This window comes from Macaca thibetana, chromosome 2, assembly GCF_024542745.1.
Source record: "Macaca thibetana thibetana isolate TM-01 chromosome 2, ASM2454274v1, whole genome shotgun sequence".
NCBI lineage: Eukaryota > Metazoa > Chordata > Mammalia > Primates > Cercopithecidae > Macaca > Macaca thibetana.
The window spans coordinates 102,317,799-102,340,914 of record NC_065579.1 but is presented as its reverse complement, the minus strand read 5'-3'; the positions used below and the strand labels follow the sequence as shown (position 1 = coordinate 102,340,914).

Here is a 23,116-nt window from a genome sequence, read left to right as displayed (position 1 = left end):
TTTTTGTTTGTTTGTTTGTTTTTTGAGACAGAGTTTCACTCTTGTTGCCCAGGCTGGAGTGCAATGGCGTGATCTCAGCTCACCGAAACCTCTGCCTCCCAGGTTCAAGCCATTCTCCTGCCATAGCCTCCCAAGTAGCTGGGATTACAGGTATGCACCACCATGCCCAGCTAATCTTGTATTTTTAGGAGAGACGAGGTTTCTCCATGTTGGTCAGGCTGGTCTTGAACTCCTGACCTCAGGTGATCCACCCACCTCGGCCTCCCAAAGTGGGATTACAGGCATGAGCCACGGCACCTGGCCCTATTTTTTTTTTAGATGAAGTTTCACTCTATTGCCAGGCTGGAGTGTAGTGGTGCGATCTTGGCTCACTGCAGCCTACTGGGTTGAAGTGATTCTCCTGCCTCAGCCTCCAGAATAGCTGGGATTTGCAGGCTCACACCACCACGTCCAGCTAATTTTTGTGTTTTCAGTAGAGACAGGGTTTCACCATGTTGGCCAGGCTGGTCTCAAACTCCCAACCTCAGGTGATCCGCCCACCTCGGCCTCCCAAAGTGCTTAGATTACAGGCATAAGCCACAGCGTCCAGTGCCGGCCTACATTAATTTAAAGATGAAAGAAGGGGTAAGTGCAGCAAGCACCCACACGAGAGTAAGAAAATGAGTTCAAGCCTGCATTCTGCCATTTTTCTTGTAGGTCCTCAACATATCTCAATTACTTCACTTGAAAAAGGATTGGGCTAAAATAATCCAAAAGACCCTTCTGATTCTTAAAATGCTATGATCCTATTCCATTCAAATTCTAATCCATGTAATTGTATTTCCCTCTTCCCATGGAATCCTAACATAAACATCATAAATTATGATAAAATTGGTATGTAAAATTGTGTTTATCTGACAAGCTTTGGTACCAAAAAATTGCAGCAAGATTCCTACCGAGAGCATCAAGATATTGCCCAATATTTTCTTTTCTCTTTCTCTTTTTTTAAAAGAGATTTATTTATTTGAGACAGAGTCTCACTCTGTCACCCAGGCTGGAATACAGTGGCACAATCTTGGCTCACTGCAACCTCTGCCTCCGTGGGTTCAAGCGATCCTCCCACCTTAGCCTCCCGAGTAGCTGGGACTACAGGCATGCACCACCAGGCCCAGCTAATTTTGTATTTTTTGTAGAGATGAGGTTTTACCATGTCACTCAAGCTGGTCTCGAATTCCTGAGCTCAAGCGATCCACCCACCTCTGCCTCCCAAAGTTTTGGGATTACAGGTGTGAGCCACAGCACCCTGACCCTATATTTTCTTCTAAAAGTTGTAAAGTTTTATAATGTTTTGCTTTTTTTTTTTTGAGACAAAGTCTCCCTCTGTCGCCCAGGCTGGAGTGCAGCAGCAGGATCTTGGCTCACTGCAACCTCCGACTCCCAGGTTCAAGCAATTCTCCTGCCTCAGCCTCCTGAGTAGCTGGGATTACAGGCGTGTGCCACCACACCCAGCTAATTTTGTTTGTATTTTCAGTAGAGACGGGGTTTCACCATATTGACAAGGCTGGTCTCGAACTCCTGACCTTGTGATCTACCCGCCTTGGCCTCCCAAAGTGCTGGGATTACAGGCATGAGCCACCGCACCGGGCCTATAATATTTTTCTATAGAAAGTCTTACAACCTATTGTTAGTTTTATTCCTCGGTACCACATCGGTTTTATTTATTGTTTCACTCTGTGAAGATTTTTGTTGTTGCTGTTGCTTACCTCACTTTAAAATGTATTTATTTCCTTTCTGTAAGAGATAAAATAAAAATAAGAATACATTTTTAAAAAAAGTATTTATTGATACTGGGTATGGTGACTCACACTTGTAAGCCCAGCACTTTGGGAGGCTGAAGCAGAAGAATCATTTGAGGCCAGGAGTTTAAGACCAGCCTGGATAACACAGTGAGACCCTGTCTCTCCAAAAATAAAAAATAAAATATTAGCCAGGCATGATGGCATGTACCTGTAGTCCCAGCCTACTCTCTCAGGCTGAGGTGGGAGAACTGCTTGACCCTAGGAGGTTGAGGCTGCCGTGAGGTAAGATTGTCCCACTGCAGGCCGGGCACAGTGGCTCGTGTCTTTAATCCCAGCACTTTGGGAGGCTGAGGCAGGTGGATCACATGAGGTTGGGAGTTCGAGACCAGCCTGACCAACATGGAGAAACCCTGTCTCCACCAAAAATACAAAATTAGATGGACATGGTGGTGCATGCCTGTAATCCCAGCTACTTGGGAGACTGAGGCAAGAGAATCACTTGAACCCGGAAGGTGGAGGTTGCAGTGAGCCAAGATCAAGCCATTCCACTCCAGCTTGGGCAACAAGAGTGAAACTCCATCTCAAAAAAAAAAAAAAAAATTGTTCCACTGCAGTACTGCCTGGGCAATAGAGTGAGACCCTGTCTCAAAAAAATAAAGTGTGGCCAGGCGTGGTGGCTCACGCCTGTAATCCCGGCACTTTGGGAGGCCGAGATAGGTGGATCACAAGGTCAAAAGATGGAGACCATCCTGCCAACATGGTGAAACCCTGTCTCTACTAAAAATACAAAAATTAGCTGGACCTGGTGGCACACGCCTGTAGTCCCAGCTACTTGGGAGGCTGAGGCAGGAGAATCACCTGGACCTGGGAAGCAGAGGTTGCAGTGAGCTGAGGTCGCACCACTGCACTCCAGTCTGGCGACTGAGCAATCCTCCATCTCAAAAATAAATAAATTAATAAATACATACATACACACATAAAGTGCTAGGTGGGGTGCCACGCCTGTAGTACCAGCTACTTAGGAAGCTGTGGCAAGAAGATCACTTACGTCCAGGAGTTCTGGGATGTAGTGCACTATGTGGATTAGGTGTCTGTCCACACTAAGTTCGGCATCAATATGGTTAATTCCTGGGAGCAGGGGTCCACCAGGTTGCCTAAGGAGGGGTGAACCAGCCCAGGTCAGAAATGGAGCAGGTCAAAACTCCCGTGCTGATCAGTAGTCGAGTGGCACCTGTGAATAGCCACTGCATTCCAGCCTGGGCAACATAGCGAGAACCAGTCTCTAAAAACAAAATTTCATTGAACTTTTTCTGACTGTAAAAAGAAATAAATGATTTATAGTACAAAATTTGGAAAAGCATTAAGAAGTAAATAATAACTATGTAACCTTACCACCCAAGGCCAGCCTTTTTTTTTTTTTGGTGCATTCTTCCAATCCCAGTTTATTTAACCATTCACTTATGAAAGGAAATCTCCGTTACTTCCAGGTTTTGGCAATCATGAATAAAGCTACTATAAACATTCATGAGGCCGGGGCGCAGTGGCTCATGCCTGTTATCCCAGCACTTTGGGAAGCCGAGGAGGTCAGATCACCTGAAGTCAGGAGTTCAAGACCAGCCTGGCCAACATGGCGAAGCCCCGTCTCTACTAAAAATACAAAAATCAGCCCCAGCATGGTGGTGCATGCCTACAATCCCAGCTACCTGGGAAGATGAGGCAGGAGAATCGCTTGAACCCGGGAGGCAAAGGTTGTAGTGGGCTGAGGTGGCGCCACTGCACCACTCCAGCCTGGACAAAAAGAGCAAGACTCTGTCGCCCCCCGCAAAAAAAAAATTGTGTGCAGGTTTTTGTGTAGACATAATGTTTTTTTTTGTTTGTTTTGTTTTGTTTTAGACTGAGTTTCGCTCTTGTTGCCCAGGCTGGAGTGCAATGGTGTGATCTCAGCTCACTGGAACCTCCGCCTCCTGGGTTGAAGCGATTCTCCTGCCTCAGTCTCCAGAGCCACTGAGATTACAGGTACCCGCCACCATGCCCAGCTAATTTTTGTTATTTTTAGTAGAAATGAGGTTTCGCCATGTTGGCCAGGCTGGTCTTTAGCTCCTGACCTCAGGTGATCCATCCGCCTCGGCCTCCCAAAGTGCTGGGATTACAAGCGTAAGCCACCTTGCCCTGCCTGTGTTGACATAAATTTTTGGCTCCTCTGAGTAAATACCAAGGAGGGCAATATGCTGGATCATATGAGAGTACGTTTAGTTTTGTAAGAAGCTGCTGAACTGTCTTCCAAAGTTGCTGTAGCTTTCGCATTCCCAGCAGCAATGCATGTGAGCTCCTATTGTTTCACATTTCTTGCCAGCACTTGGTGTTGTCAGTGTTCTGGCTTTTGGCCATTCTAATTAGTAGGTGTGTTGTGGTATCTCATTTTTGTAGGGTTTTTCTTTTCTATCTCATTTTCTTATTGATTATTGATATATATGCTGTTATGCCTTTTCGTATATTAACTTTGTACCCGGTAACCTTGCTGAACTCTTTTTATTTTTGAGATGGAGTTTCGCTCTTGTCGCCCAGGCAATGGCACAATCTTGGCTCACTGCAACTTCCGCCTCCCAGGTTCAAGTGATTTTCCTGCCTCAGCCTCCTGAGCAGCTGGGATTACAGGCATTAGCTACCACACCTGGCTAATTTTTGTATTTTTAGTAGAAACGGGGTTTCACCATGTTGGTCAGGCTGGTCTCGAACTCCTGACCTCGGCCTCCCAAAGTGCTGGGATTACGAGTGTGAGCCACCATGCCTGGCCATGAACTCTTTTATTAGTCTTTCAAATTTTCTATGTGGAAAATCACATCTTTTTTTTTTTTTTTTTTTTGAGATGGTGTCTTACTCTGTCACCCAGGCTGGAGTGCAGAGGTATGATCATGGCTCACTGTAGTCTCAACCTCCCTAGGCTCAGGTGATCCTCCCACCACGGCCTCCCAGGTAGCTGGGACTATAGGTGCCCACAACCATCCCAGCTAATTTTTTTTTTTTTTTTTTTTTTTGTAGAGACAGGGTTTCATCATGTTGCCTGGGCTGGTCTCAAACTTCTGAACTCAAGCAATCCTCCCGCCTTGGCCTCCCAAAGTGTTGGGATTACAGGCATGTGCCACCATACCTGGCAGAAAATCATATTAATCATATATTAGGATAGCAGAGGAAATAATATGAGAAGGGCCTTGACAAGGGAAAGTTTAAGAAACAGAGAAAGCAGATGGTACTGGGCACAGTGAGAAAAAAGGCAGATGATGAGGTAAGACAGAGGCAGTATCATTGCACAAGGTCTTGAAATACATGTTTAGGATTCTGATGCAATGAAAAGTCATTGAAGGGGTTTAGGTTAAAACTGAAGGAAAGCCTCTAAGATAAGCTATTGGATTCTGCCAATGTTTGTGTCCTAGCCTACATTTTCATCAAAATTTGGATGAATAGATATAAAGCATTCTTTTAAAGGATAACTCAAATGTAATCCTGAGATGGCTTATTGTGAACTTGTAGAGTCTCAAGAATATATCCTTAGACATGAGACTGAGTCAGTTTGCTAAAATCCTTTCCAACTTTGAGATGCTGAGGTTCTGTGCTTTTTTTTTTTTTTTTTTTCCTTCTTTTTTATTACTGCTCCTTGTAATTGCAGGGCAATCCCATAGGCAGTGTGCCCAGAATAGGTGGTCCTATGCTTTTCATCCTGGGCACCCTGGAACTGGAAGGAATGTTCTTTTCCACTGGAATTGGGGAAACAGAATGAACCTGTAGTTTGAGATGCAATCTGTTAGGGTAGATCCTTTTTTTTTTTTTTTTTTTTTTGTATTTTTAGTAGAGATGGGGTTTCATCCTCTTAGCCAGGATGGTCTTGATCTCCTGACCTCGTGATCCGCCTGCCTTGGCCTCCCAAAGTGCTGGGATTACAGGCCTGAGCCTCCTCGCCTGGCCGGGCAGATCCATATTTATACAAATAACTATCACATATATGGTGAGAGTTGTAATAGAGAGGCATACAAGGGATGCAGGAGGATATTATGAATGGAAGGGGGTGGTACAGAAAGTTGTGATATTTGGACTGAAGCAGGAGCAAGGGGAAGGCTTGAAAGAAACTATGGCAGGATACAGGAAAGAGATAAAGGACTGGACCAGAACAGCATATGTCAGTGGAGATGTTTCTAAGGCAGGAGGAAAATCTGGTAGGTATGAGGGGAAAAGGAAGGGAATAACTGAGAATCACTCCTGGGTCTCTAGCTCTACATATAACATGGTGTAAAGAAGTCTGGGTGTGGTGGCTCACACCTGTAATCCCAGCACTTTCGGATGCAGAGGTAGGAGGATAGCTTGAGTGAAGGAGTTCAAGACTAGCCTGGGCAATACAGTGAGACCCCATCTCTACAAAAATTAAAAAAATTAGTCGAGTGTGGAGGCAGAAGCCTGAGGTCCCAGCTACTTGGGAGGCTGAGGTGGGAGGATCACTTGAGCCTGGGAGGTGGAGGCTGCAGTAAGCCATGACTGCACCACTGCACTCCAGTCTGGGCAACAGAGTGAGACCCTCCCACTGGGCTTAAGCGATCCTCCCACCTTGGCCTCCAAAATGCTGGGATTACAGCCGTGAGCCACTGTACCTGGCCCTGGGGAAAAAACATCTTAAAGAAATGTGAAAGGAAAATAAAAATGTTGGACCCCTCGGCCAGGCATGGTGGCTCACCCCTGTAATCCCAGCACTTCGGGAGGCTGAGGCGGGTGGATCACAAGGTCAGGAGTTCAAGATCAGCCTGGCCAAGATGGTGAAACCCTGTCTCTACTAAAAAAACAAAAATTAGCCAGGCGTGGTGGCAGGCGCCTGTAATCCCAGCTACTTGGGAGGCTGAGACAGAGAATTGCTTAAATCTGGGAGGCGGAGGTTGCAGTGAGCTGAGATCGTGCCACTCACTGCACTCCAGCCTCGGTGAAAGAGAGAGGCTCTGTCTCAAAAAACACAAAACGAAACAAACAAACAAAAAACTTCGGGTTGGGCGTGGTGGCTCATGCCTGTAATCCTAGCACTTTGGGAAGCTGAGGCAGGCGGATTGTCTGAGTTCAGGAGTTTGAGAACAGCCTGGGCAACATGGTGAAACCCCATCTCTACTAAAATACAAAAATTAGCTGGGCATGGCAGTGTAAGAATTGCTTGAATAGGCCGGGCGCGGTGGCTCAAGCCTGTAATCCCAGCACTGTGGGAGGCCGAGACGGGCGGATCACGAGGTCAGGAGATCGAGACCATCCTGGCTAACACGGTGAAACCCCGTCTCTACTAAAAAATACAAAAAACTAGCCGGGCGCGGTGGCGGGCGCCTGTAGTCCCAGCTACTCCGGAGGCTGAGGCAGGAGAATGGCGTGAACCCGGGAGGCGGAGCTTGCAGTGAGCTGAGATCCGGCCACTGCACTCCAGCCTGGGCGGCAGAGCGAGACTCCGTCTCAAAAAAAAAAAAAAAAAAAAAAGAATTGCTTGAACTCGGGAGGCGGAGGCTGCAGTGAGCAGAGACTGTGCCACTGCACTCCACTCTGGGCGACAGAGCAAGACTCCATCTCCAAAAAAAAAAAAAACAAAAACAAAAAAAACAACTTAGGTGGACCCCAATTCACTATTCCAAAAGGAAAAAATTAAGTTGAAAGCTGAGTCATGCAAGAAGTTGCCTTTCCTTTCATTTCTAAGCAGACATACTTGACATAATACACAATTACACAATTGACTATTCCTCTACCTGCTCCTTTTCTCTTGTTCCCTCCAGCCCACTTTTCCCCTTTAAATACTGAATCCCTCAAATTTATCTTTGGAGAAAGGCAGAGATCACAGACTGTTTCTGTGATTCTGTTTTTTTCTTCCGGGAAAGTCCTTAACCTTGGCAAAATAAATTTCTAAATTGATTGAGACCTGTCTCACTTTTTGGTTTACAGAAAGAATAGAGGATTCCAACACTTTTCAGTTTTCCTCGCCATCTAACTACAAAGGAGCTCAAAGCCAATTCTATTCCTGAAGTCTGGTACAGGAATATGCTGACTACTCCAGCAATCAGGAAGAATGATCAAAGTAACTTTAAAGCTCCCACCTGTGTGTTTTCTTACGACAGTAAGTTAAGGATTCCACAAAATCTGGGGCTTTGGGATGAAGTAATGTTAATTGCAGTAGAAAAGGAAACTTTTTTTTTTCATTTGAGACAGGGTCTCACTGTGTTGCCCAGGCTGGAGTGCAGTGGCACCATCTCAGCTCACTGCGACCTCCGCCTCCCGGGTTCAAGCAATTCTCCTGCTTCAGCCTCCCAAGTAGCTGGGATTACAGGCACTTGCCATCATTCCTGGATAATTTTTGTATTTTCAGTAGAGGCAGGGTTTCGCCATGTTGGTCAGAGTGGTCTCGAACTCCTGACCTCAAGTGACCCACCGCCTCGGCCTCCCAGAGTGCTGGGATTACAAGCGTGAGCCACCGCGCCCGGCCTCAATATTTCTTATTTAACCAAATATATCCCAACTGTCATCAATTTTGTTATAATTAATTATCCCACTTGTAACCCTTTAAAAAAAATACATATATTTTTTGGTACTAAGTCTAGGAAATCTGGTGTGTGTGTACTGTACACACACTTACAGCACATCTCAACTTGGGCCAGCCACGTTTCAGAGTTCACTAGCCACATGCCGCTCCAGGAAGCGGAGCCCTGCAGAGGACCTGTGGCGTCCTCCCGCTTCACTAAAAGTTCCTTCCAGAGCTCAGCTGGCCCGCGACCTAGGCTCCGCCCCGCGCCCCTCCCAGGTTACATCACAGAGCCCACAGGCCCCACCCTCTGGTGGCCTGGCCCGCGTGCGCGCCCACTCTCGCACTCTCTCCGCTCCAGGGGCCCAGACTCTGAGAGACAGCGACGGCCATCATAGAACAGCGGAGGCAATCGATCGGCCTGCCGTCAGCTTCGGCATTCGCAAGCCGCAGGCAAGAAGCTCCCCCACAACGGCCCGCGGCTCGCGCAGCTCTGCAGAGAGAGCGTGGCAGCAAGGCCAGCACCCATTGGTCCGCCGTAGCCCTCCGCCCTCCCCCTCGCCACCCTTATTGGCCGGAGCGGCGGCGCCTGCCGGGTAGGCGGTGGCGGCGTCCCTCCCTTGCGCCCGCCCTCAAGAGGGCGACGAGGAAGCGGCCGCCTCCCTGCGCCCCGCCCCTCCGGCTCGCTCGCTGGCTCCCGGCTCCTCCCGACGTCTCCCAGCTCCTCCACGGCTCTTCCCGGCGCTCTCCTGGCTTCCTCCTGCTCCGGCTCCGTCTCGGCGGCGGCGGGTAGGTGCAGCCGCAGGCGGGGTCCCATGGAGGGGCGGCCTCCTCACTGTCCTGGGGCTGCCCGCGCCTTGTCCCGCGGCAGCCCGGTACCCCACGGGGCCCGCCCGAGGCGTGGAAGGGCGGTGGCCGCCGGCCTGCGAGACGCGGGGGCGTCCGAGGGAGGGGGCCAGGCGGGGGGCCGGCGGCCGTGACCTTCGGAGTCTTTGAGGCGCGATCTGGGGGATTCTTGGATTGAGGGGGGCTGAGAGGTCCAGTTTTGAGGGTCGGGGCGGTGGGGCCGAGCGACTTGCCTCGGACTTTGGATGGGGCTGAGCCGCGGAGCGAGGGTCGGCCACAGTCTGGGACCTTGGGTGGGGTTCGGGGGTGTAGGAGAACTCAGAGGTCGTTTTCTGAGGCTTTATGGGGGTCAGTTGATGTGAGGCTGAATTCAGCCTTAGTGTGTCCAGTTAGGGGTTATGGGTGGGGCTGAAGGGTGGTCTGGAGAACCGGGCCCTAGGCGGGGCTCTTCCCGCATGCAAAGGCCCCAGCACTGTGTGGGGACTAAAGCGTGTGTCTGGCAGTGGGAGTGCGAAGGGGTCGCATTAGGGTGGGGGTGGGGAGGGTACAGGGACTAGGAGGGGCAGTTGGAAACATTACCCAGAACAGAGATTGTGATTTATCACATGGAACAAGTTCTCTGCCCGTGTGAGATCCCTTTGGTGAAATTGTCCTGTGGAAGAGTTGTGAGAGTTTTGCTTACTTCCAGGAACGAGTAAATTAAATTCATTTGCTGTTTTGCGGAGGAGGCAGTGATTGATTACCTTATAGGTTTGTGCTTTAGAACCCAAACTCGGATGAAATACGTGCTTCTCGGGAAGGTTAGTGTTACCCAGCTTTCTACTGGAAACCCCCTTTTCTCCTTTGCCTTCTCTGGTCCTGTTACAGCATTGCTCCCCAGGGCCTCTCAATTCTCTCTCCCTGGCTGCGTAGTATTGCAGCGTTTCTTGCTCTGTGTGTGTGTGTGTGTGTGCGTGCGCGCGCGTCTCCCGCCCATTTCCCTGCTGCTGTGCTTTTGGCAACTGCCTTTGCTCTTTCCCAGGGATGGTTGTGGCATTGCATCAGGGGATATTTGTGCTTGTAATTTGCTCACTCAGCCCAGGAGGAGGGAGAATAGTATGCTGTAGAGATGGGGGGCGGGGGCAGGGTGCCGTCAGCTTGGCTGGGTAGACAGAGAAATGGGTGTGGTGAGGGAATACAGCTGCTCTAGGCCTGTAGGGTAACACTGCCCAGTCATCAGCGCAAAGAGATTCAAAGAGCACCACCAGCAGCTATTTTTATAAATCAATCCTGAATCCAAGCTGAGCACATGGATTTAGAGTGAACAGTTGTCATGCTCTATTACAAGCTGGGTGTTTGGTAGACAACATTAGAGTTGCTAAGCAGGAGACTCCCGTCTGTACTGTGCAGTGTGTACTTTACTTGCAACTTTTAAACTTTACTTTTCTCAACTCCATAGATTGGGACATATCTCTTCAAACTGTGTCTTTTAAATTGACGTAGTTTGCTGATCTGTACTAGTTCTTTTCAAATGAAATGTTTTCACCTCAGTTATACACATCCTTTCAAATTTAGCTTCAAAATAATAAAGCTGTCACTTTTTGAGCACTTGCCATCTCCCAGTCACTAGCTGTATTTATTAACAGATGAGGAGATTGAGACTGATGGGAATAAGGGGTCACACAGATAGTTAAGTGGCGAAAGTAGTATCCAACCAAACCAAGGTCTCTCCAACCCCCACATAGTAGTTCAGAAACTTCAGAATTTTGGTTTACATTGGGATGATTCAAGTGCTTGGAATTTATTCATGCAAAATAACAAACTCACCAGAGACTGATAAACCAGATACCGGTTAATGTATGTTGGAAGCATTAAGTGCCATGTGCACAATTGGATTTAATTATCCACTGACCAGGACACCTCCATTGTTCTGGGCTGCCTAATCAGTAATAAAAAGGTAGTTGATTATAGAATTGGAAAGGCACTAGATATTCTTAGTGGGTATTTTTTAAATTTAAATTTTATTTATTTAATTACCTATTTTTGAGACAGGGTCTTGCTCTGTTGCCCAGGCTGGACAGTGGCAGGATCTCGGCTCACTGCAGTCTCCACCTCCTGAGTTCAAGCAGTTCTCCTGCCATAGCCTCATGAGTAGCTGGAATTACAGGCATGTGCCACCACACCCGGCTGATTTTTGTATTTTTAGTAGAGACGGAGTTTTGCCATGTTGGCCAGACTGGTCTCAAACTCCTGACCTCAAGTGATCCGCCTGCTTTGGCCTCCCAAAGTGCTGGGGTTACAGGTGCAAGCCACCATGCCCGGCCATTTATTTTTATTTTATTCTATTTTATTTTCTGAGATGGAGTCTCGCTGTGTTATCCAGGCTGGAGTGCGGTGGCATGATCTTGGCTCACTGCAACCTCTGCCTCCCAGTTTCAAGCGATTCTTCTGCCTCAGCCTCCTGAATAGCTGGGATTACAGGTACCCACCACCACGCCTGGCTAATTTGTGTGTGTGTGTTTGTGTGTGTGTGTGTGTGTGTGTGTGTGTGTATATATATGTATATATATTTTTTTGAGATGGGGTCTCAGTTGCCCAGGCTGGAGTGCAGTGGCGCTATCTCGGCTCACTGCAACCTCTGCCTCCTGGGTTCAAGCGATTCTCCTCCCTCAGCCTCCTGAGTAGCTGGAACTTCAGGCACGTGCCACTACACCTGGCTAATTTTTTGTATTTTTAGTAGAGACAGGGTTTTACTGTGTTAGGGTGGTCTTGATTTCCTGACCTTGTGTTCCACCTGCCTTGGCCTCCCGAAGTACTGAGATTACAGGCGTGAGCCACCGCACCTGGCTAATTTTTGAAATTTTAGTAGAGATGGGGGTGTCACCTTGTTGGCCAGGCTGGTCTTGAACTCCTGACCTCAGATGATCCATCTGCCTGGGCCTCCCAGAGTGTTGGGATTACAGGCGTGAGCCATCATGCCTGGCCTTATGGGTGTTTTAATCAAGGAACAAAAGTCTAGTGAGTCTCCCTTTCCCCAATGTAAAGACACACAGTGTTGGAGAGTGTCTTAACACGTTTTCCTACTCTGTCCCACTTGTTTTTAAAGTTGTCTCTTCAAGTATTTGTCATTCCAGCATCCCTTTGTTAAAATTTTCAAATTTACAAATACATTTATATTACCTATTTAGAAATCATTCTCCATTGTTTCCTGACAGTGAAGGAAGCACCTGGATATTCTTATATATAGGCAGCTTAGCTTTAGTCAGAGAGTAGGTTCTTCCTGATCTCACAGTATCTTGTTCTTTCCTAATCTTGTTTCTGAATGTGGTGATCAATCCTTTGGCTCTGTAAACTTTTGCTTTTGACAGTTAAAATTTTTGGAATCACTTTGTTTTTTTTTTTTTTTTTTTTTTTTTTTTAAAAGATTAAGCGTGAGGCCGGGCGCGGTGGCTCAAGCCTGTAATCCCAGCACTTTGGGAGGCCGAGACGGGCGGATCACGAGGTCAGGAGATCGAGACCATCCTGGCAAACACGGTGAAACCCCGTCTCTACTAAAAAAAAAATACAAAAAACTAGCCGGGCGAGGTGGCGGGCGCCTGTAGTCCCAGCTACACAGGAGGCTGAGGCAGGAGAATGGCGTAAACCCGGGAGGCGGAGCTTGCAGTGAGCTGAGATCCGGCCACTGCGCTCCAGCCCCGGCGACAGAGCGAGACTCCGTCTCAAAAAAAAAAAAAAAAAAAAAAAAAAAAAAAAAAAAAAAAAAGATTAAGCGTGAGTAGTCGCTATGTAGCTTTTAGATTTCCTTAAGATGTGAGAAAATCTGAGAGGAACATTTTGACCCACTGGAAGGCATCTTGGCAGTTCATTTATATAGTCAATTTGAAAAGGAAACCAAGTAAATTTCACTGATTTCACTTTGTCTTTCTAAGCAGCACTTTTAGAACCAGGTTATTGTAGACTTACTGCTAGGAGTGAGTGGGTTGAGGACAGTTAAGGTTAAGGTTAAGAAGGGGGATGGTAGGGCTCGGTGGCTCATGCCTGTAATTCCAGCACTTTGGGAGCCTGAGGTAGAGGATTGCTTGAGGCCAGAAGTTTGACACTAGCCTGAATAACATAGTGAGACCCTGTCTCCATTCAAAAAAAAAAAAAAAAAAAAAAAAAAAAAATCACCAGATAATTTTAGTGTACAGCAAAATAACAAAAACAACAACTTAGCTAGGTGTGGTGGCATGTGTCTATAGTCCCAGCTACTCTGGAGGCTGGGGTGGGAGGATCACTTGAGCCCAGGAGTTCAAGGCTCCAGTGCTATGATTGTGCCACTGCACTTCAGCCTTGCTGAAAGAGCCAGACCTGCTCACCCCTGCAAAAATGGGGTAATAAAGCACACTGATATACATAAGGGATCATATTCATCATACTCATCTACCATTTTAGAGCTCCTAGGCCAGTCTTTCAATGCAGACCTTATGGTGAACTATTTTGGATGTCATTAACATTTTAAGCTTGAAAGTCAACACAATTACTTTTGTGATTCTTTCTTCTTCTTCTTCTTCTTCTTCTTCTTTTTTTTTTTTTTTTTTTTTTGAGATGGAGTCTTGTTCTGTCAGCGCAGTGGGGAGATCATAGCTCACTGCAGCCTTGAGCTTCTAGCCTCAAGTGATCCTCCTGCCTCAGCCTCCCCAGTGGTTCAGACTGTGAATGTGCGCCATCACACTTGGCTAACTTTTGTGATTCTTACTCTTTTTTTTTTTTTTTTGAGACTGAGTCTAGCTGTATTGCCCAGGCTTGAGTGCAGTGGTGCGATCTCAGCTCACCGCAACCTCCACCTCCCGGGTTCAAGCAGTTCTCCTGCCTCAGCCTCCTGAGTAGCTGGGATTACAGGTGCTGGCCTCTGCAACCAGCTGTTGTGATTCTTTATAGGTTAAAAAAGTTAATCTTCTTGGCTTGGGCATGATGGCTCATGCCTGTAATCCCAGCACTTTGGGAGGCCGAGGCAGGGGGATCGCTTGAGGTCAGGAGCTCAAGACCAGCCTGGCCAACATGGTGAAACCCTGTCTCTACTAAAATACAAAAATTAGCTGGAATGGTGGCAGGCACCTGTAATCCCAGCTACTTGAGAGGCCAAGACAGGAGAATCGCTTGAATCTGGGAGGCACAGGTTGCAGGGAGCCAAGATTGTGCCACTGCACTGTAGCCTGGGCAACAAGAGTGAAACTCCATCTCAAAAAAAAAAAAAAAGCTAATCTTACTGTAAACATTTTATTAGTTTGTATATACTTAAATATCTTTTAAAAATTTATTTATGCTGGGCGCCTTGGCTCATGCCTGTAATCCCAGTACTTTGGGAGGCTGAGGTGGGCGGAGCAAGAGGTCAGGAGTTCGAGACCAGCCTGGCCAACATGGTGAAACCCTGTCTCTACTAAAAATAAAAAATTAGCTGGGCGTGGTGGCGGGCGCCTGTAATCCCAGCTACTCTGGAGGCTGAGGCAGGAGAATCCCTTGAACCCGGGAGGCAGAGGTTGCAGTGAGCCGAGACTGCACCATTGCACTCCAACCTGGGCGACAGCGAGACTCCGTCTCAAAAAAAAAAAATGTTTATTTATAACTTCCCTTCCTTCTTTTTATATGGAAAATAGTTTAAAACTCAGTTTAAATAATTTTAGACTTACAGAAGAGTTGTAAAGGTGGTACAGACTTTCTTTTTTTTTTTTTTGAGACGGAGTCTCGCTCTGTCACCCAGCCTGGAGTGCAGTGGCCGGATCTCAGCTCACTGCAAGCTCCGCCTCCCGGGTTCACGCCATTCTCCGGCCTCAGCCTCCCCAGTAGCTGGGACTACAGGCGCCCGCCACCTCGCCCGGCTAGTTTTTTTTGTATTTCTTAATAGAGACAGGGTTTCACCGTGTTAGCCAGGATGGTCTCGATCTCCTGACCTTGTGATCCGCCCGTCTCGGCCTCCCAAAGTGCTGGGATTACAGGCTTGAGCCACCGCGCCCGGCCCAGACTTTCTATATACATTCTATATTCATTCCACTTCTCTTAGTGTTAACATTTTGTATAACCTGATACCCTTATCAAAATTAAGAAATTAGCATTAGTGGAATATTATTGACCAAACTACAGACTTTCCTCTGGTTTTCCTGTGTTTTCCAGTGATGTCCTATTCCTGTTACAGGATCCAATCCAGGATACCACATTTGCATTTAGATGTAATGTTTTTTTAGTTTCTTCCAATAGGTGACAGTTTCTTAGTCTCTCCTTCCCTATCTTTCCTTGACATCTTTAAAGATGAGTGGTCATGTATTTGTAGAATGGTTCTCATTTTGGGTTTTCTGGTGTTTTCTCATGATTAGCCTGAGGTTATGCATTTTGGGGAAGAATACCATAGACATGGTTTACCCTTCTTGTCATATCATATCTGGGGATACCTGATATCAACATGACTCATTACTGATTACCTTTTTTTTTTTTTTTTTTTTTTTTTTGAGACGGAGTCTCGCTCTGTCGCCGGGGCTGGAGCGCAGTGGCCGGATCTCAGCTCACTGCAAGCTCCGCCTCCCGGGTTTACGCCATTCTCCTGCCTCAGCCTCCTGTGTAGCTGGGACTACAGGCGCCCGCCACCTCGCCCGGCTAGTTTTTTGTATTTTTTTAGTAGAGACGGGGTTTCACCGTGTTCGCCAGGATGGTCTCGATCTCCTGACCTCGTGATCTGCCTGTCTCGGCCTCCCAAAGTTCTGGGATTACAGGCTTGAGCCACCGCGCCCGGCCTTTTTTTGTGGCAAGGTCTTGCTCTGTTGCCCAGGCTAGAGTGCAGTGGCATGATCTTGGCTCACGGCAACCTCTGCCTACCAATTCAAGTGATTATTGTGCCTTAACCTCCAGAGTAGCTGGGACTACAGGCACGTGCCACCATGCCTGACTAATTTTTGTATTTTTAGTAAAGGCGGGGTTTTGCCACGTGGCCCAGGCTGGTCTTGAACTCCTGTCCTCAAGCAGTCCACCCGCCTCATCCTGCGAAAATGCTAGGATTGCAGGCATGAGCCACTGTGCCTTGTTAACTTTGGTAACTTGATTAAAGTGATGTTCTGTACTGTAAAGTGACTATTTTTCTGCTTTTTAATTTTACTTGATAGAACCTAGAAATGAGTCACCAAGTCATATCCATACTCCAGGGGAAGGGAATTAAGCTCCAACCCCTGAAGGGAGGAGTGTGGAAGAATTTGTGGGCATGTTAAAATTCCCAAAGTAATTAGTTAATATTTTGGGGAAGATAACTGTGAGGTTATACAGAGATCTTATTTCTCCTTAAAAATTTCCTCTACTTATTTTAGCATTCATTAGTGAATCTTACCTGTGGCAGCACTGATTATATTGTTCTGTTGGTTTTCTATTTTTCTAATTTTTTCTACTTTTATGATTTGGAGTCCTTTTGTAAAGAAGATTTGTGCCTCCCCCATTTATTTATTAAATCATTTGTATCAATATGGACCCATGAATATTTTTTTATTTGCTTATAATCCAGTACTATATTTTGTTGCTCAAGTTGTTGCAGCTTTGACCATTTTAACATTGGCACCATGTTCTTTTGAAATACCCTTCCCTACGTTTGTCTTTTAGCACTTTTGTACTTTCTGGCACTGTAAGATGCTCCAGTCTCATCTTATACTTTCTCTGCCCTGACCCTAAAATCAGCCATTTCTCCAAGGTGTCCTGGTTCCTTCTGTTGGAAAAAAGTATTTAGAAACCAATATCTGGTTTCTTTCTTTTTTTTTTTTTTTTTTTTGAGACGGAGTCTTGCTCTGTCGCCCAGGCTGGGGTGCGGTGGTGCAATCTCCACTCACTGCAAGCTCTGCCTCCCGGGTTCACGCCATTCTCCTGCCTCAGCCTCCTGTGTGGCTGGGACTACAGGCACCCGCCACCGCGCCCGGCTAATTTTTGTATTTTTAGTAGAGACGGGGTTTCACCGTGTTAGCCAGGATGGTCTCGATCTCCTGACCTCGTGATCCGCCCATCTCGGCCTCCCAAAGTGCTGGGATTACAGGCGTGAGCCACCGTGCCTGGCCAGAAACCAATATCTGGTTTCTAAATGAGCTTGATGTACTCATCACTGCTAGGGTATCACTACTTTTAGGCCCTCTCAGGGGATAGTTAGGAAATAATATGTATGTATACTGACCCATACATATCTTTGTTTACTTCTCTCTGTATATAAATATAAACATGAGTTTATACTGATATTTCTGATGCTAATCCAGCACCACAGAGTTCATTCTAGTATTCTCTTCCTTGCTTAACTTCTTTCTCTGACAGTGAGAAATTTGGCTGATTTAATGAATAACACATGCTGATTTTTTCAACTCTAGTATATGTATGAAGTAAAAAATACAGTCTTAATTGTCATATAAAGTAAATTTCCAAAGCATTTTGCAGTTATTAACTAATTTAAATTATACTCCTATAATATTGGTATTTTAAATTACTGTTTTTCAGCTCAGGTAGAGAGATGAAGTCATTTACCTTTGGCCAAACAGAAAGTGAGTGATTTTATCTAGAATCGATGATTTATTTTTTATTTATTTCTTTTTTAAGGGACAGAGTCTTGCTATGTTGCTCAGGCTGGTCTTGAATTCCTGGCCTCAAGCAATCCTTCTACCTCGGCTTCCCAAAGTTCTGGGATTATAGGTGTGAGCCACTGTGCCTGACCAAATGACCTATTCTCACTGCCAGTGCTATACTTGATCCTAAGGAAAGTGGTCTCATTATCTTGACTAACAAATCAACCTTTGTCTTCTTGATGGGATTGTTCCTTTTAATTAAAGAAGTTCCTGGTATTTAGCTTTTTTAAAAAAATACTTTTAGCAGTATTGAGAGAAAGAACAATTCTTTTTCTGGACTTCTTCCTCCTCGTAGAATCATAGAAGAGATTTACAGATAATCTAGACAAGTGTTTCACATAATAGGTGATTCCTGGGTTCTCTATGCAGGTATTTCCAAAGATAAGGACTTCACAGCTGGTTGCTACCAATTCCAAGTTTGCAGATTTGTCATTTTAGAAATATTTTCCTGATAATGATTGTAGATCTGCCTCCCTGCAGTTTCTCTTCAGTGGTCCTAATTTTTCTGTCTACAGTTATTCCTGGTAGCTCTAATCTCAACTTTGCACCTATTCAATGACAGTTATTTTGTCCCACTTTTTTCTTTTCCACGCTAGTAGCTTTTCCCCCAGCTACCTCTCGTGAAATGTGCTTTCTAAGCCTTTTACTATTGTCAGAAGAGAAACTTACAACAAATTTAGTTATAGATCTTTTTCTTCTTCTTCTTCTTTTTGAGATGGAGTCTCGCTCTGTCGCTTAGGCTGGAGTGCAGTGGTGTGATCTCGGCTCACTACAACCTCCGCTTCCTGGGTTCAAGTGATCCTCCCGCCTCGGCCTCCCAAGTAATTGGGAGTACAGGTGTGCACCACTAGACCCCAGATAATTTTTGTATTTTTGGTAGAGATGGGGTTTTGCCATGTTGACCAGGCTGGTCTCGAACTCCTGACCTGAAGTGATCTGCCCACCTTGGCCTCCCAAAGTGCTGGGATTATAGGCCTGAGCTATCGCACCCAGCTCCAGCCTTGAAATTCTTTGTCAGATACAGGTTGAGTGTCCATTATTTGATATATGAGACCAGAATTGTTCATATTTTGGATTTTTTGGATTTTGGAATGTCTGTAATATACAAATATTCCAAAATCCTCTAGTGAGCATTTCCTTTGACATCAAAAAGTTTTAGATTTTGGAGCATTTCAGATTTTGGATTTTTGTGTATTTGTGTTTTGAGACAGGGTCTCGCTCTGTTGTCAGAGTAGAGTGGCACAATCACAGCTCACTTCAGCCTTGAGCTTCTGGGCTCAGGGGATCCTCCTGCCTCAGCCTCTTGAGTAGCTGGGACTATAGGCATGTGCCACCATGCCCAGCTAATTTTTGTATTTTTATAGAGACAGCATTTCACCATGTTGCCTAGGCTGGTCTCAAACTCCTAGGTTCAAGCGATCTTTTCACCTCAGCCTCCTAACGTGCTAGGGATTACATGCTTGAGCCACTATACCCCGCCCAGGTTTGAGATTTTTGGATTTGGGATGCTCAGCATATAATTAATTTGGGTTAGGCCACTTTCTCTTATAGGAATAGAAATCCACTAGTAGGACTCTGGAGAGCTCTCAGTCATTTTCTTATGGGAAGAACATTTTTATTGAAATAATTTGAATTTGGACAGTGAGTGTGTTGCTTTGGGTGACAAGTGATTTCTGAGTTTAGGAAGGATTGGGAGCAGAGAAAGTGGGGAATAAGGCAGATTTACAGGCTTACTTCTCTACACATCAGCTCAAGTTTCACGTTTAGAAGGTCATTCATGGCCACTTTCTACCCTACTCTTCTTTGGTGTTTTCCCCAGTATATATCTTTGGGCATATGTCATTCCACATCTAAAAAAGTTGACAAGTAATTCACATATCATAAAACTCACCATTTTAAAGCATACAATTTGGAGTAGGTGTGGTAGCTCATGCCTGTAATCCCAGCACTTTGGGAGGCTGAGGTGGGAGGATTGCTTGAGCCCAGGAGTTTGAGATCAGCATGAGCAACATAGCATGGCAACCCTGTCTGTACTAAAAATAAAAAAATAAAAAAAAATTAGCCAGGCATGGTGGTGCACACCTGTAGTGCCAGACTCTTGGGAGGCTGAGGTAGGAGGAACATTCACTTGAGCCCAAGAATTTGAGGTTGCAGTGAGCCGTGATCGTGCACTCTAGCCTGGGCCACAGAGCCAGACTTTGTCAAAACAAAACAAAACAAAACAAAATCATAGAATTCAGTGGTTTTTGGTGTATTCACAATATTGTGCAACTACCACCATTATCTAAGTCCAGAACATTTTCATTACCCCCAAAAGAAACCTCATACCCATTAGCAGTCTCTTCCATTACCTTCATTCACCCAGCCTCTGGCAACCACTAATCATTTTCCTGTCTCTATTCTGGACATTCCATATAAATGGAATCATACAATAAATGGCCTTTTTGTGTTGGCTTCTTTCATTTAGCATAATGCTTTTAGGTTCATCCATGTTGTAGCATGTATCATTTCATTCATTTTTATGGCTGAATAATATTACGTTGCATGGATATACTGCATTTTGTTTGTCCATTCATCCATTGATGAACATTTGGGTTGCATTTTTTTTAGCTATTATGAATAATGCTCTGTGAAGATTCAGATATGTTTTTGTATGGACATTTATTTTTGTGTAAATACCTAGAAGGTGAATTGCTTAGTTGTATGTTAATTGTGTTTAACCTTTTAAAAAATTATTTATCACCAGACGTGGTGGCTCACGCCTGTAATCCTAGCACTTTGGGGGTCCGAGGAAGGTGGATCGCTTGAGCCCAGCAATTCAAGACCAGCGTGGGGCAATATGGTGAGACCCTGTCTCTATTAAAAAAAAAAAAAAAATTAAAACCTGAAAATTATTTTTTTCTTTTTTTTCTTTTTTTTTTTTTTTTGAGAAAGATCTTGCTCTGTCACTCAGGCTGGAGTGCAGTGGTGTGATCATGATTCATTGCAGCCTTGACCTCCAGGGCTTAGGTGTTCTCCCACTTCAGCCTCCTGGGTAGCTGGCATTGTAGATGTGTGCCACCACACTTGGATAATTAAAAAAACAATTTTAATTAGAGATGGGGGTCTCCTTATGTTGCCCAGGCTAGTCTTGAACTCCTGGACTGAAGCAGTCCTCTTGCTTGGCCTCCCAAAGTGCTGGGATTACAGGTATGAGCCACCATGCCTGGCTGATAGTATCTTTTGAAACACAAAAGTTTTAAATTTTGATGAAGTCCAGTTTATCTAGTTTTTTCTTGGTTTCCTGTGCTATAGGTGTCACATCTAAGAAGCTGTTGTCTAATTTAAGGTGATAAACATTTCTCTCTCTCTTTCTTTCGTTTGTTCTTTTGTTCGTGCTTTCATTCGTTCGTTCTTTCTTCTTTCTGAGACAGGGTCTCTCTGTTTTCTAGGCTGGAGTGCAGTGACACGATCTTTGCTTACTGCAGCCTCCACCTCTCAGACTCAAGCTATCCTCCCACCTCAGCCTTCTGAGTAGGTAGGACTCCAGGCGTGCACCATGATGCTTGGCAAATTTTGGTTTATTTTTTGTAGAGATGTAATTTTTTTTTTTTTTAAAGACAGAGTCACGCTCTGTTGCCCGGGCTGGAGCGCAGTGGCCTGATCTCTGCTCACTGTAAGCTCCACCTCCCGGGTTCATGCCATTCTCCTGCCTCAGCCTCCCGAGTAGCTGGGACTACAGGGGCCCGCCACCTCGCCCGGCTAATTTTTTTGTGTGTTTTTAGTAGAGACAGGGTTTCACCATGTTAGCCAAAATGGTCTCAATTTCTTGACCTTGTGATCTGCCCACCTTGGCCTCCCAAAGTGCTAGGATTACAGGCGTGAGCCACGTGCCCGGCCGAGATGTGGTCTTACTGTGTTGTCCAGGCTGATCTCAAACTCCTGGACTCAAGTGATCCACTTCCCTTGCCTTGCAAAGTGCTGGGAATGTAGTTGTAATTTGTTTCTTTAAAGAATTTTACAGTTTTAGCTGTTATATTTAGTTTTTTAAAAAATCATTTCTTTTCTTTTTTTTTTTTTTTTTTTGTGAGACGGAGTCTCGCTCTGTTACCCAGGCTGGAGTGCAGTGGCCGGATCTCAGCTCACTGCAAGCTCCGCCTCCCGGGTTTACGCCATTCTCCTGCCTCAGCCTCCCGAGTAGCTGGGACTACAGGCGCCTGCCACCTCGCCCGGCTAAGTTTTTGTATTTTTAGTAGAGACGGGGTTTCACTGTGTTAGCCAGGATGGTCTCGATCTCCTGACCTCGTGATCCGCCCGTCTCGGCCTCCCAAAGTGCTGGGATTACAGGCTTGAGCCGCCGCGCCCGGCCAAAAAATCAATTTCAAGTTAATTTTTATACATGATGTGTGAGGTAGGAGTCCAAAATCTTTTTCTTTTTCTTCTTTTGAGATGGAGTTTCGCTCTGTTGCCCAGGCTGAAGTGCAATGACGTAATCTTGGCTCACTGCAACCTCCACCTCCCAGGTTCAAGTGATTCTCCTGCCTCAGCCTCCTGAGTAGCTGGAATTACAGGCATCCGCCACCACGCCCAGCTAATTTTTGTATTTTTTGTAGAGACTGAGGTTTCACCATGTTGGCCAGGCTGGTCTCGAACTCCTGACCTCAGGTGATTCACTCGCCTTAGCCTCCCAAAGTGCTGGGATTACAGACGTGAACCACTGCACCCGGCCCAAAATCTTTTTCTTTTTCTTTTTGGTGTGTGGATATCTAGTTGTCCTTGAACCAGTTATTGAAAAGACTTTTCTTTTTTCATTGAATTGTGTATTATCTTAGCATCCATGTTTTGAGTCAATTGACCCTAAAGGTATGGGCTTATTTCTGGACTTTCTTTTTTGAGACAGGGACTTGCTCCGTTGCCCAGGCTGGAGTGCAGTGGCGTCATCTCGATTCACTGCAACCTCTGCCTTCCAGGTTCAAGCAATTCTCCTGTCTCAGCCTCCCGAGTGGCTGGGATTACAGGTGTGTGCCACCACACCCAGCTAATTTTTGTTATTTTTAGTAGAGACAGGGTTTCACTATTTTGGCCAGACTGGTCTTGAACTCCTGACCTCAAGTGATCCACCCGCCTCGGCCTCCCAAAGTATTGGGATTACAGGTGTGAGCCACCGTGCCCGGCCTGGACTTTCAATTCTATTCCATTGGTGTATGTCTATGCCAGTACCACCATGCTTTCTTTCTTTTATTTTCACCCTGTGGTACTACTATCTGCATAAATATGCTGTCTTGATTAATGTACTTTTGTAATATGTTTTGAAATTAGGAAGTGTGAGTTTTCTAATTTTGTTCTTATAAAGATTGTTTTGGCTATTCTGGATCCTTGGCATTTCCGTTTGAGCTTTA

General features: G+C 45.8%; 1 protein-coding gene across 3 annotated transcripts in view; it reads left to right on the top strand.

The window, feature by feature from the left end:
• The first annotated feature begins 8,905 nt into the window (after window positions 1–8,905).
• Window positions 8,906–23,116, top strand: part of MAP4 (microtubule associated protein 4) — a 231,400-nt gene continuing 217,189 nt past the window's right edge. Inside the window, exon 1 of one of the 3 annotated variants that reach the window (XM_050780601.1) lies at window positions 8,906–9,090. The gene's annotated coding sequence lies outside the window, so the exon portion shown is untranslated. The remainder of the gene's footprint in view (window positions 9,091–23,116) is intronic. The other 2 variants (XM_050780642.1, XM_050780603.1) reach the window with 2 other exon arrangements.